General features: G+C 25.1%; 1 protein-coding gene across 2 annotated transcripts in view; it reads left to right on the top strand.

Moving 5' to 3' along the window:
* LOC114126390 (neuropeptide CCHamide-1 receptor-like) overlaps positions 1 to 15,724 on the top strand; it is a 123,775-nt gene that overhangs the window by 87,727 nt on the left and 20,324 nt on the right. The window lies entirely within an intron of this gene.

Raw genomic sequence — 15,724 nt, 5'->3', positions numbered from 1 at the left:
GCCACAGGACGAGGTACAAAAACGATCTTTCGGCGATAAATCTTACCCAAAATGCCGATTATACATACTCGAGATTTTATGACCTATTATTATTATATATACGTTTCTGTGAACATAAATTCAATGACTGGTGTATTGAACGATAACAATAGTGGTACAGTATGATAAATCTTGTTAATATTATTTTAATACATAGACCATAACTTGGTCGCTCAACCACTGGATTTCGATATGAAAATTATAACGTTTGAATATGGTTATGGTTATTGCATGGAAATAAAATAATAATTTGACGGACGGTAGTATAAAATGTTACTGTGACAATGAAACTTGAGACATTATAGTATTTTATTCTGACGCGATATTTCTAATAATTTTTCAGAAATTGTGCATAAAGTTCTCCAGTTATTTTTGGTTCTTGCAGATATACTATGTAGTCTATGGTAGATAGTACAATTAATTTGACGAAAAACTCACGTTTCTACCTCGGGCGTATTTTGAGTTCTATACCATTGCTTTATATCGTTAGTTTACATTGTTGTTGCTTTGTTGTTGCCATCAAAATAGCTTCAGTTGTTTTAAACGTTCTAGTTCTGAAGTTTCTATAGGTGGTATCTCTAAAGTTGACATTAAAGCTAGATTAAAAAGGAGGGACAAATGGGTTAAATGCCTAGGGCTATATAAATATGTAAAAAAATAAACATAATTTTTTTTTTAATAGAAAAATAAATATTATTACACAACAATCCTTGGTGTGAAAGTTTTTACTCAAATATATTTTGTATGAAACAGATTCTTGACACTTAAATATCAAATATAAAGTTCACAACTAAACGCATATTATAAAAAGAACTTTTGATATTTCAATTATACATTTTTAGATTAAAAAAAAACAAGCAGTCTATTTGTTTAACAATAATACTTTTTCCAAGTTAGGTACTAGTTATCACACATTTATTTTCAATGAGTGATCAAGTAATGCCATCTAACTTTAATCTTATATAATTTATGTTTGACATAAATAAAAATTAATATAATCAATAACTTGTAAACGTCAATAATAGCCATTATTATAAATAGTAATTTATATATTTATATGTGTATTTAATATTAAATTAAGTAATTTAATTTTTAATTTAGCAGTACATTTTAGTTGAATATGCTCATTATTAAGTTTATAAACCTTAAATTATATCTATAAAGAAAATTAATCTCGTTTTTCAACGGTTATAAATTATAATAGGCATAACACTTCATCGTTTTTATTTTTGCACAGTGCAAAATGCCAATATAAATTTTGAATTTATACACACTTAGGTATGTAACTAATTCAAAGTAATGAACTCAAAGTTCAAAATCAAAATACTTATAAAAAATGATATAATAGGTAAAGATTTGAGGCAACTAACTGAATTCTTTGATTCTTCTAGGAGTACTAGCAGTATTTCAGATCAGTATATAATGATTAATTACATTCTATAAATCAAAATATTATACGAAATATTTATCTAAATTTTAAATGAATTGATACAAGCTATAGTTTAAGTACCAAAATAATACTTGCATATATTTTTATTTAATATTACATGCTTATTTTAAAAAACATCACTTTTTTGTAATTTTATTGTTTGTTATATAGCGAACAATCGAAATGATTTCCGATTTTCTGATTGGTCAATCTTCCCTTGAGTTATTATTTATATTATTATTATAAATATTTTCATTGAAATAATAAAAACAACATTTGCTGTTCAAAGTTAAATACAATCACACAAGCTGTACAATATTGTATACAAATATTACAGTGTTTAAAGTAAACTATATCCTTTTTCTTTCTCATCATTTTTATTTAAATGTCTCAAGTAATTTGATACGTCGTATTGATGATATTATATATATATAAAATTATTTTTATATATATAAAATTGAAATACATATATATATATATATATGTATTTCAATTTTTTGTAACCCAGCGAAAATAATTTTTACCACCTCTATCTTTGCAATATCAGTCTATTGCAACATTAATTATTATAATATAGGAATTAATTGTTCTTGAAAAAATTAAAATTTACAAAAATGGAACAATAAAATTAAGTAGGTACTAATAAATCTTTACGATGAGGATTTTATATAATAAAATTAATTAATTGTATACACATTATTCATGATCAATTTTTCTGAAAATTTAATTTTCAATATTGATAATAGTAATTAATATGTTTAAATGATCCTCTATTTTCCGCGATCGCAAGTAATTTTTAATTCTTTTTAATATTGAGAAGGACGCTAATTTTTTGGTTCGTTTAAGAACCACTTAAATGTTTTCTGTCGTCATTCATTAGTTATTTTAACTAAAAAGTTAAAATAAATTTGCATAAAATAAAAATTACAAATGAAAACCACATAAATACGTTATATAAATCTGATCATTCTGATCATGCAGCGACTGTAAACGATGAATGTTTGTACACGACAAACAAAAATGGTCCACGACCAATTTTCTACACAACACAAATAATTAATTATAAACGATTCATGAGTTATGTATAATTTTCTAATTATAATTATTATAATCAATGATCGGTAGTAGACGATTGTCCGTAAGTTGAACTCGAAAGAATAAATATCAATGTTTGGCTAAAAATAAATTAACATGTATCATACATATGTCAACCTCTATAACTATATATGATTTCATAGCATGATCTATGCTCCTTTAATATTTTAGCTATATAATTATTAATTAATGTATAACTGTATTTGATAAAAATTATCTTTTTTATTATGGTATGTAAACAAATTTAAATAAATAAAATCTCTCAACATCTTGCCACCCAGGGGTATAACTCTGATTAGCCTTTTGGTAAATACGTCCCTGGATATGAGTATTAGGCTGTGATGTAAGTGAAGAAGTGAGTACTTAAATTTGACCTAGCAGTATAATAATTGTCATGGTCTGTACTTTATTTCCATTTAAATATGTTGTATGTTTATGTAATAAATTAGTGGCTACTGGCTTATATACAAGTGTTTAAGTGATAAACGCTATATAGGCATAAAATTATGAGTTATTCAAATTAATATAAAAAACTCGTCTATCTTAATATAATATAATATTGTAAAACTTAAGAAGCCATAATATTCAAGAAATATATGAATAAAAATAAACAAATTTTTTTTTGGTTCGAGTGTCTTATTTGACACATTGTTTTTTATTTAATAATTGATGTTAAAAAAATATATGGGTAAGTACAGTTTTTATTTTATGCAGTAGTTTTATAATTTAAAGACTTATGTTTATTATAGGAACTATAATAATATGGGAATTCTCACCCCTCATTTTTCGGCCGAGAAGTAAACAATAATTCTTGCTTCTTTAGCACAAAAATATTATCTTGATCTGTAAGGACGTTACTAATATTGGTATTTTTAAACCAAAATGACGGTCTTTACATAGTATCAAAATAATATAATTAATTCCAAATTTTGTCGTTTCATTGTTTCCAATATTATTCATCATAGTGATTTGAAATGACCAAAAATTGCATATGGTATAGATAGATAAAATAGATATTTTGTTTGTCTTTGAATAAATTAACACTCGTAAATGTTTGTGTAGAGAATTTTTAAGTAGGCAATCGTCGTTGTTTTTTCTGTATTATGTGACCAAAAGTTTTTTCATCAAAACTTGTCTTCAGAGTTTATCCCTTGTATAATCGTAACTAAAATTGAAGATTATGCCTTAGATTACAAATTCATTTAGAAAAAACAATTGTATATATATTTTTTTCTGTTTTGTTGTTGTTTAAAACTTATAAACAACTATAATTTATAAATGACTCTCGTAGTATCGACAGACATTAACAACAGATTTAAAATATTCAAATTGTAATCAAATTAAAAGTCATTGTAGGTATTAACATAAATTATATAGCTTAACATTTAATTAAAATCCTAATAGGATTGAAATAAATAATGTTCACTTTGTGTCATAAAAAGATATTCAAAATGGATTATTTGAAATAGTTTTTTTAGTACTTAATGTTTTAGTATTTGACATACTAAAAGAATATAATATTTTGTTTAATAAAACAATTAATATATATTTTATATTTCACTTCTAAAAAGACTAAAAGTATATCATAAGAATAATTATTATTTTACTTTATATTAATAAACTGCATATTTGGCATATTCAAATTTATCAGAAAAAACATCTATAAAAAAAATGAATAGTTTACGAGTTAATACAGTGTATTATATTAAAAAAAAAATCATACTAACGAAACGAGAAAAATATTCTCTACTAATAAAAAAAGTTTTTAGATGTTATTTGAAAAGGGCCGTATACCAAATAAAACTAATAATATAATATATTATAGTTGATTCTCAAGTATTATTTTTTCAATCATAAGCACACTAAATAGTCAACTCAACTCATATCTATCCAATAATTTTTAAACGAAATAAATAAACTTAAATTGCTGACATAAATACATTAATTAACATAAAATGTTATGTGTAAATGTTAAAATGCATCAATAGTATTAATAAAAAGTAAATATAATAAATCTTCTTTTAAAGGACACTTTTAAATATCAGACATTTTTTTCGAAAACGAGAAGATTTCAACAAAATCGATTCTGTTTCTTTTTTTTTTGTGTGTGTAACTCGAAAACAAGCAACCATAGATGTAGTTGAAATTTTCACCAAATATTAGAAATGTAAAATGAAAATTCGCTCAGTAAAAGTGTTTGAAAATTGAATACAAGGTTTCACAAAAGTTGTTAAGTCAGTTTCAGCATATTTGATAATGACATTATACTTGTACATTGAAGCGATATTTTCCCAAATCCAATGTTCATAAAATGACCATCAAAAAATGAATTCGTTTACCTTCAATCTAAAATAATAATTATGTTTACGATCATGTTAGTATTTTTTTCAAATGAACATGGTCACGTTCGCGTTTATTATAAAAATAAACCCATTCATACGGTCGTTTATCGTAATTAATTATTGTATTTCCCACTCATTACAATATAATATCATATCATATGATTATTATCTATGTCATTAAATATACGTTATTAGTTTTTGTCTACATAATATTTCTATAGACGCTATAATAGCAATATCATGTAAACAAGTACAGTTAAGGTAATTTTTACGTAAATTATTTTGTTATTAGGTAAAATTATTTTAAGTTTAGTTGTTTTGGCAAAAACATATTATTATTTTTAATTTTATCCATCAATTGGGTAATTATAAATGTTCTGTTTATTATTATTTTATTTGCAAGAATATTCTTTTTAAAATATATTTGAGTGGTATAGTAACATGAATGATATAGATATCATCAGTGGAAGTTTAAAGTACTTATTTTCAACGTAATTTTAATAGTTTTCAACAACTTTATTTTCATTTTTTGTGCAAAAGAAAATATTATACGCATACTCCAATTTTATTTTTCATACCAACATATAAAAAAATAAAATTGAAATTGATTTATAAAATATACGTATTATACACGATTTTAATTTCAAACAATTCATTTAAAATATACATTTTATTAGTGCTTTTATACGTCCCGTTTAATAAAAAATGAGAAATGTTCACGATTCATTCATCAGTATATAAATTTAATAATGTTTTTGAACACTTCTTAAATCGATCACAATTTTTTACACTGAAACAAATCAAATTGCGCTTTTAACTTGTTTTACCTCAAAGCCAATGTACTTTGCTGCAGTAAAAAGTAAAAACTATTGTTAACTTGCAATCTGGGTGCTGTTATACTTAGCGATTTGTGTACACCAAATCTATTTTTATAATCTAGCAAAGTTGCTTTTTATTTCAATTTTAGTCAGGATAGAATATTAAAATTAGAATTTTCCCTTTATAAGTAATCATAAGTCACATTATACACGAGAATCCTAAACATGAAATATGAACTATATGAGTACTGTGTCTAATTCTGAATTCACCATAATAATATTGGATTGTATATAGATTATTATTTATTTTCAACTATTTTAATAGAAGATTTTAGACCTTGCAACGGACTAGTAAAAACTTAACAAATATTAATTTAACATCCACATAATTTAACTATAAATGTTAAAAAAAAAAATGTATACTCGAACTTATGTTTACCAAAACCAATTTAAATTTAAACACTAAAAAAATTAATATTATATTTTATTATTTTTAATAGAAAAATAATATTATAATTTAATTAAATGCTTACATTGTTATTATGTTTAATATATAATAATAATAATAATATAAATATTTACATTATCATGATAAATCAAAAATGATAATAAAAGTTGTCCGGTACATCAACATTCAGTTTTATTTATATTGAACAATAATTTGACAAACATTTAAATATAATATCTATTTCACATTAATTTAATTTTATAACCACGAGAGAACAAATTTTGTAAAATTTAACATATTACGTTTAATTTGAAACTCCTCGTACACGTAATCTACATAAAATGTTTACTTTAAAGATTATATTTTGATGTTATTAATTATGCCATAATTTTTAGTTTAACCATATTAACAGCACTTAGTTAATTATCTAAAATTATATTTTGTGAGAAAACATAAATTAATTTCGCTGTGTAAAACTGTACACTATGAGAAATATTTATTATTTTAAATTTATATTTTTTTATTTTAATTGAAATGAACTTAAGATATGTATATGTTACTATTTAATTTAAAAGGTGACTCCATCCTTAATCGGTTAAATACACGCTAATGTAAATAATTACATATTGCGTGTATAATATGAACTCAATATATGTATACAATTGTAACTACCTTTAACTAGGTACCTACCTATGTTTAAATATTTAAATTATAAATGCTTCAAGAGGTGTTACAGTATATATATAAATGCTTTTATAATATGTTTATTTTAAATTATTATTTAAGCAAATAAGAAAAGTCTCAACTGATTTTCATTCTAAAGTCATAGTTTCTAAATATATTCTACTATTAATAAACTATATTTACGTAGGTATACAAGAAAAAAAATTACCTGTAGTGACAAAAGTCAATCATAGAAACTTATATACTCGTAAATTAAATTAAATATTTTAATTTTAAATAATTGACGGAATATTTACAAAATACTGAAAGGTATTAAAGTATACTTAAGTATATTATATACTTTAATTTTAATCTTGGCTAGTATGAAATTATATTAAATACTCATTTTTTTATAATGACTAACATTAAAAAATGCCAGTAAACTGAAGAGACTTTTGGTCACTTATTTTACAGCTCTTAAAATAAGTAGCACTATAAAACCTAAACATGATTATTATTATTATTTTACTATAAGTATACAAAGTCGAATTTCTTCAAATCAATAATAAAAGTAAAACTTTTATAGTCTAATGTTAAATACTATTAAAATATTAATCCAACTAATTTAAAAAAACTTTGAGTTATAATGGGTGTCGTAGTTGATCATTTATTAAAGAACAATGCTCTTAATTTCTACTGATGCGGTGTAACGTCAATATGACTAGGAATCACCAGGTTAGTTGTAAACTATCAGTAAATTTAATATACGTTTACCGATATTTTAAAATGAATAATATTTTAAATATAAAAAAGTCGATTTCTATATCAAAGTAGGTAAACATTTTCCTTAAGAATATTTTTATAATATACATTTTAGTAATCTATACTATGCTTACTAAAAAGCTTATGCTTATGTTTTTTTTTTAACTGTTGCGTCTTCTTAATATTTCTGATACTACTGTTCAAACTTTCAAAGGTATACATATTATATTGTAAAGCTTTATTTTATTCGTTGTCATTATCTGTTCTTTATATAAGTATACACGTAAGTTATTATTTTTACCACGTATTTTATGTTTTTCTATGCTCTTCAAACGTAATAAATAATAATTTAATACTTCTCTTTGACCACTTCCCTTTTTATCTATTATTATTTCAAATTATTAAAATATTAAGCTTCCCCTCTCTGATGTTTAATGCTGTTTACTGATATATTTGGGACGTTACTGAAATTAAGTATTCAAAATTATGCAACTGCATTTTCTATTATATATAACTTAACTATAGATTGTTTCGTCTAGATAAGCTGAATATCCTCAGCATATCTACTATAATAAATGCGCGACAATAATATTCACGAATTCCACTCTATTTATATAATCTACTAAAGCGTTTTCCACATAAAATACTAACAATAATGTCTTCCTTAAAATATACATTATTTTATCTTAGCAACTACATATAATTTTATTAATACTCCAGCATATAGTTAAACAATACACATGCTTAAGTTATAATATATACCCATTACATACGTGTATACGTGTATGTTTCGAAACAAACAACTGATTAAATGAATTAAATTTTTGGTCAAAATTATATATTACCACGGTGAATATGATATTTTTAATCAAACTATTTGAATATAATACTAATGTTTTAATATTACAATTTAAATAAATTGCTGAATTACTAAATACTTAATACTTACTGTAAATAAAATGAATATTCAATTTAATGTTGAATAAGTATCTTATTTTTATAACAAATATAAGTAAGTTTAATGAATGCTATAAAAATGTTTAAATTTATTATTACTGCTCCAACAATAAAGTTTAACATTTACATATTAACTTACATTCAAGTTGATTTTTCAACGGAATAAATCCATCGTAGATGCTTTAATTATAATAGCTATATAAGAACATATTATACTCAGCTTTTAACATTAAACTACACGTCCTATTAACTTCACTTGCCTTTGAAAAAGCCTACGATATGGCTTGGCGTCATCGAATATTAGATAGACTTCAGAAATGGAAAATAAACGGCATTATACTCGCCTACATTTAAAATTTTTTATCAGAACGATTATTCTCAGTAAAATTAAATGAAATATATCCCGGGAACTTATAAACTGTTAAACGAAATGCCCCAACTCTCCAAGGTTCAAGCCTAAGCGTTACTTTTTATAATAACGAATTTCCTAGTATAATAGTAGCTCCACTAAAAACTATTCTTTTTGCAAGCGATAGTAGTATTATTGTAGAGGGAGAAATATAAACATTTCAAAAACCATTATACAAGACGCCATAGAATAATAGTAAATAGAAAAAATTGCCTGATTCAAACTTAGTCCAGCAAAATTCAAAAGTATTTATGATTTATAAGATCAGGGAACACATCTAAACAAAATCAACTAAATTGGTCCAACCACGTAACAATTTTAAAAACTAAAACAAAATCAAGATTAAATATAGGTTATCTATGTCATATCTAATAAAGCTTGGGGAGCTAATATTAATACTATCATGATAATTATAATTTGTATATTGTCAAAAATGATCAATAGTAACAATTAATTGTTGTCCATTTTTAATATTTTATATAGAACTTGATTAATTTTATAAAAATGAATTCAATTTGAATTTGCATTAATACTTATTTATTATTATTATTTTTTACGTGATATTTCAGATGAAATTAAAAATTTTAAAATAAATAATAATTTTTTTTAAAATTTCGAACACGTCTGATGTGTTTGTTTAAGAAACAAGAATCATTATATTGATTTGTATTATTAGCTGTTATATTATTATTGTTTGTTTCGATAATATGTTACATAGTATTTAGATTAAGTTCATATAGCTTACGGGTATATTAGATATAAAATTGAATAAGTAGTGAAGTAAAATTAAAATAGTTATCAATATACAAAAAGATTAAAGTTGATACTAAAGGTTGGAAATGTTAAATGCAATGTGATATTTTAAAAATAGATTCGTGTAAATTTTGAAAAATGTTCTAGAGACAACACGACGGACCAAATATCAATATACTTACTTTCGGTTTATATCAAGGTTGTTTTTAAAAGAAATGCCATTACATAAAGTTTATACGCTGAAAAGCAAACACAAAGAAACAGAAACGTTTTCTTATAAAATGATAATAATATCACGTTTTATTTTTCACGTAATAGAGTATATTAATGTATATAGTAGAAACTTTGAGTACCTACTGTGTATACTTACTTACTGTATAGGTTGTAAGAAAATAAGTTGTTTATTCCGTTTTAGTATTGTGTGACGGGGACCCTAAGGTCGGTTGTTAATATTATATTATCATCTAACAAACACACATTAACCAACTCTTTGATGTTATGTGTACAAGGAGCCATAGAAAACGACAATGTTTGACCTCACTGATCATCCTATTATGACGAACAAGACCTGGAGAAAATGTTAAAGAAGGAAAAACATAAAGTGGTATTTTCTGAATCCGTCAGGCCAAATCGAATCTATTTCGTTCAGATAATAAGCAGAATACAAACGAACGATGTTGACTCAGATTAATGAGCTTAAAGATTAATGACAAAATCCCAATTCCTCCTACAAGACACTACAAACACACATATATATTATGTATATATACAAATATACGCATATATTTATATAATAAAAAATACACGGTTTAAAATTAGTTTGCGCATATATCACATTTGTCTAATATGTCAAACATAGTGAAGCTTGTATTCTAAACGCGGATCAATAAATAAATTATTATTTATATTGTATATGATACCTAATTTTTGATGTCGATAAATTCCCTATGAATGATTTTAAACTAATTGTATTTTTTTATAATTTTTAATAATAATTAATATAAAGGCAGTTATAAAATTAATTTTTTGATCTGATCTCTTAATTTAATTATTTTTCTATCGTGTTTGTATTAATCTGGCCCCGAAATTTCTATGGCCCGCTTATAGGTGTAAAGAGCGATATCGCAAGCAACTAAATAATCATAATCAGACCGCGTAGTTCACCCGCTTACTGTAGAATCAAATATTTGTTCGTCCAAGTCGTCTTGGCAACGACCATTATTGTGGTTTGTCATGCATATATACTACGCTAGTGATTAATGAAGCTGTATCGACTGGTAGGAAAGAGGAAAGAGGGAAGATGTGTTGTCGAGGCGAGACCAAAATGAGAAGAGAAAAAGAACCGAAAAAAAAATAAAATTGACAAGTGAGTTTTAAGGGTCAGTAAGTATTTACCAAAACTCTTTAATAATCTCTACATTTTTCTACTACTCTTGCTCCTATAGACATCTTCGTTTTATAAAAAGGTTAATTATCCGTATATAATCCGAAGGAATTTTACGGAGAACGAGTACTGGCAGAGATGACAAACTTTTATAACGGAGGAGATTTAAAATCTACCGGATAATGTGTATACACTATACAAGAAATAAATCAGTAGGCAGTTTTTTCTCACTCCTTCTTCTTCCGTTTAAGTAACGATTTCCACTGAATTTGATGAATAAATTTCAGTATTACATGTCCAAATAATACTCTGAAGTGTGACGATTGAAAATTGAAAAAAAAATCATTTACAGATTAAAAATTATTTTACAAAAAAAAAAAATATATATATTATATTGTATTTTAACATATAGGTACCTATACTATATAATTTTTTATTTTTTATTTATGAATGTTCCTCATTAAATATAAATTAAACTTGGATTATAGGGTGTTATCAGTTTTGCGGGCTGCGTGTTAATTTACGTACCATATGTTCTGGATTTATAAAAGTTAAATACAACATATAATATGATATATTCACAAATATTATTACCGTTATCAACACACATATAGTTGGTTTTGAACTGCATACGTTTCGACTTAAGTCTAGTTTTAAAGTTTGAACCACTGTTAAGGATTTATCCGTCGTTGACAGTTATTATATTGTAACCAACACAAAGTCGAGCCGTCTACCAAAACTTTGGCGTGAGTCCCACAACATGACTTTGTAAGTGACGAATTAGCATACTGAAGCGTATTATTATACAAAATTCAATTTCTCAATAAACCCGTCACTTTTATTGTCCTAATATATATTTACAGGCATACAGTTAAAGGTTTTTGTTAGATTAACTAATAACTATGTATGATATTATATTGTTATATAATATTTATTACGTTAGAGGGAGGTTAGCATTTAGTTCAAGCTTATTATAGTACAACTCTCAAACATTTTTGTCGTGAATGAATCGCACAATCGCATTGGAATAAAAAAAAAAGAATCTGTTTCAAAAATAACATTGAAAATGAATTCAAGTTGTCAGAAAAACGCAATTTACTGTGAAAGTTAAATACAAATAAAATGCGTTCATTCGTGAACAATCCAGAAGAACAAATATGTTGAATAAAATAATACGTGTTAAGATCGTATAAACAGAATATTCGTTCTCAGCGATATCCAGTGAAAACAAGTGGATATATTCGATAATAAAAAATAAAACAAATTAAAAGCCATATATTTTTTATTCATTTCTACAGTGAGAGTTTTTAACGTCAAATTTTACATCAATCAACTCTGATAGGACTGTACACATGTACGACTTCGTGAAAATAATTAATTATTTAATTAAAAATAGAATAATATTGTTATTTTTCCTCATATCTTGTTGTTCAGTCAAAATTTCCAATGTAGAGAACAGTTTTTACAATAAAAGTCTACCAACTATTGTGTACGGATTCTACAACAATAAATGGGCACGTGAGTTTACCGGGGCACGCGTATAACTATGGTAAATTTCCTTGGCACACGCAATTCCTATAACACGCGGGGTCTTGGAACCAAATTAGGAATATTTTTATGCATATGTCTGTACTATATTTTTATATTTGACTCAAGGCACTTTTGTTTGCAGCAAACCCTGATTTTTCAACGGTAAGTTATATACGTTAAAATTTGAATAAAATGTTACTACAATTTTTTATAGGTAATAGTATTATGATAATTTTACTATAGTTAATACTCGTATACACATTTTTGAAAATTATAATTTCTGCCAATCTGTTCTCAGAAGTAATGATTTGAATTAGTAATATATTGATTACACGTCATTAATTATAATGATTAGACTATTTGATATAGATTTTTTTATAAATTAAATAATGAATAACTGAATAGGTACACCAAATAACTTTACTATATTTTGATAAGCTATCAACCATCAACAGTTATGCATGTCTGATAATTCCATAATTCTTTTTAAAACGATTTTACAAATATTAACTACGTAAGGTGAAATAAAAAAGACGAAAAACATAATAAACTTTTCAATAAATTTAATAAGTTTAATCATATTTTAATTCAATTTTGCATTCAAGTAAAAATTAAATAATTTTTAAATTAATATTTGTATATCTACGTAACACTTGTATGACGTATAAATCTATATTAAAGACAGTTTAATATTTATGCATATTAAGATACAACTAGAAAGTTGAAATAAAACAGACAAGATTATAATGCTCGTATTATTGTAACAATTCCACAATAGTTGTGAATATAAAAAAATATGAAATTATTTCTGTAAATCAAATGTTCTCCGTAGTTCTTTTTATTTACCTACATTTTGAGATTGACAAAAGGACTTAAATTTATAAAATTAGGTCAAATGAAGATATGATTTAAAAGTTTAGTAAATAAAAAAATTACTTAACATTAAGTATGAATACAGGACGTATTCTTTAAAGACGGAAAAAAAAGTAAATACAATATTTCTTTTGTTATATTCATTTTCGATTATGTGTATTGTAAGTATATATAATATATAAATATCAATCTTGCGAACCATCAGATTCGTGTTCAAATTTATAAAAATAAAATATGATCAAATTACATTGTTGGAAAGATATTTTTTTACTTTTAAGTGCTATTCTTAAATAAAATAGCGTAAGAATTTTGTTAGACCTAAAGATAGTTGTTAAGTATAATTTTACTATTGAGTAATTCATTTTCGAAAAAAAACTTTTTTTTTTGTATGTAGTTATAAAACTTGAATACAATCGCTATTTTGAGAAATTTGTGAGAATTTTTAATAAATTACTTTTTAAAAATTAGGTATTTAATTTACACAATAAAGACATTCAATTGCATATTTTAATTATTTAATTCCTCAGATAGTCACATTAATTTACCTTGATACATTTTTAATGCTAAAACTTTAAAATACAAACAAAACTACAAAAGTTCATTTTTTGTATACACATTATACCTCTAAATAGATTACTCTTTTTATGGTCTGCCATATAATATTTATACTCAGTATACCTATAGATACATAATTTAATTATATTATTTATTTATTTTTTAATTACTTTACGTTTTTTTATATTAACTGAACAATTATTGCTTACGATAAGTAAAAAAAAAACAAGGCTACAAATCAAGCGTGAAATTATTCTTGTGTATTAAATTGATATGCAACACCATTTTATCACTACAATAATGAATATCAATGGTGCTCGTGGTTAATCCAAATTTTCAAAAATCGTGGAAATACATACAAAATACTCAATACATGATTTGATTTTTTCGATATACTGACCATAACACTATTGAGTATTGAGTGTAGAAAAACAACGCAATGAGGAAATATAACGTAATACTGTATAGATAACTACAACACAAACAACATTCGTTCCTATACGTATCGCACTTGGAACAACAAACAACTGCTAACACATACCGAGTATAGGTTTTAATGTTACCTATGTAATAATATGGGTACACTAACATAGTATACACCCTTATTACTATACTTTAATAACTTATAATATATAACACGCGTTACATTCCTATAGTCATACAACTCGGACATAATACACATACTCTACGTCTCTACGTTATCGACATACACTCAAGACAGATATAATTATGCGTCACTAAAACACATGTAAAAATATAACTTGTATTATATATTATGCTCGATATTTCGACAATAAACACATAATATATAGGATAAGAGATAGAAATTGCCGAAATATTGTATACAAGGGTAAAACAACAGCAACGCGACAGAAAAACATAATTATATATAGACATAAAAAAACACCCCTTTTTATTCAAATACAATATGCAAAACAAACGGTGGTGAGTTTAAATAAGGAGAGGGCTCACGAGGTAAGTGCACGTGAACACACAATTCACGAAAAAGGTACACGTGAATGCACAAACGATTCAAATGATGTGCAACAAAATCAAGTGGAGATAATATTATTTTCGTAACACTAAATAAAGACGACACGGAATTTGCTGCTGTCTCTTACAACCACATCAACCCACGAAATGGGTGCACGAAGACCACGTTACACGGATCCACGACTTCATCGGACGTAGACGTCCGTTTTTATCTACACTCAATGTTCTCATGCCATCGTGTAGATTCAAATGTCGAGTATGGTCATTGGTCTTATTGTGGGCACGACCGTCTTATTTCTTAAAACCAAAATCTTTATAATATTATGTTATTTAATCGCACTGCCCAGCTATTTCATGACCGTAACATCCATTATTCCGATTGATTTCCTACGATAAATAGACCTATATATTGTATAATACTGCTTTATTTAACCGTTAGATTCATATTATGATTGAACTATTGTGTACTCGATGAGTTCTAAAACTACGATTAGATTTTCGTACATAATATAATATTTTATTTATAATACTATTTTTAAGCGCCATCTAAAAGTGCGTCGTTTCTCCGAAAATTTGAACTTTTAGAGTATATTATATTATTTTTTAATAAATAATAATAGTGGAATTTAACATGGAAGCGGGTTACTGACCTTAGCTTGGCTCAACGGATTTTC

This window comes from Aphis gossypii, chromosome 3, assembly GCF_020184175.1.
Source record: "Aphis gossypii isolate Hap1 chromosome 3, ASM2018417v2, whole genome shotgun sequence".
In the NCBI taxonomy this organism is placed as follows: Eukaryota; Metazoa; Arthropoda; class Insecta; order Hemiptera; family Aphididae; genus Aphis; species Aphis gossypii.
Note: the sequence above shows the minus strand (reverse complement) of the source record. Positions and strands in the feature narration are given on the sequence as shown.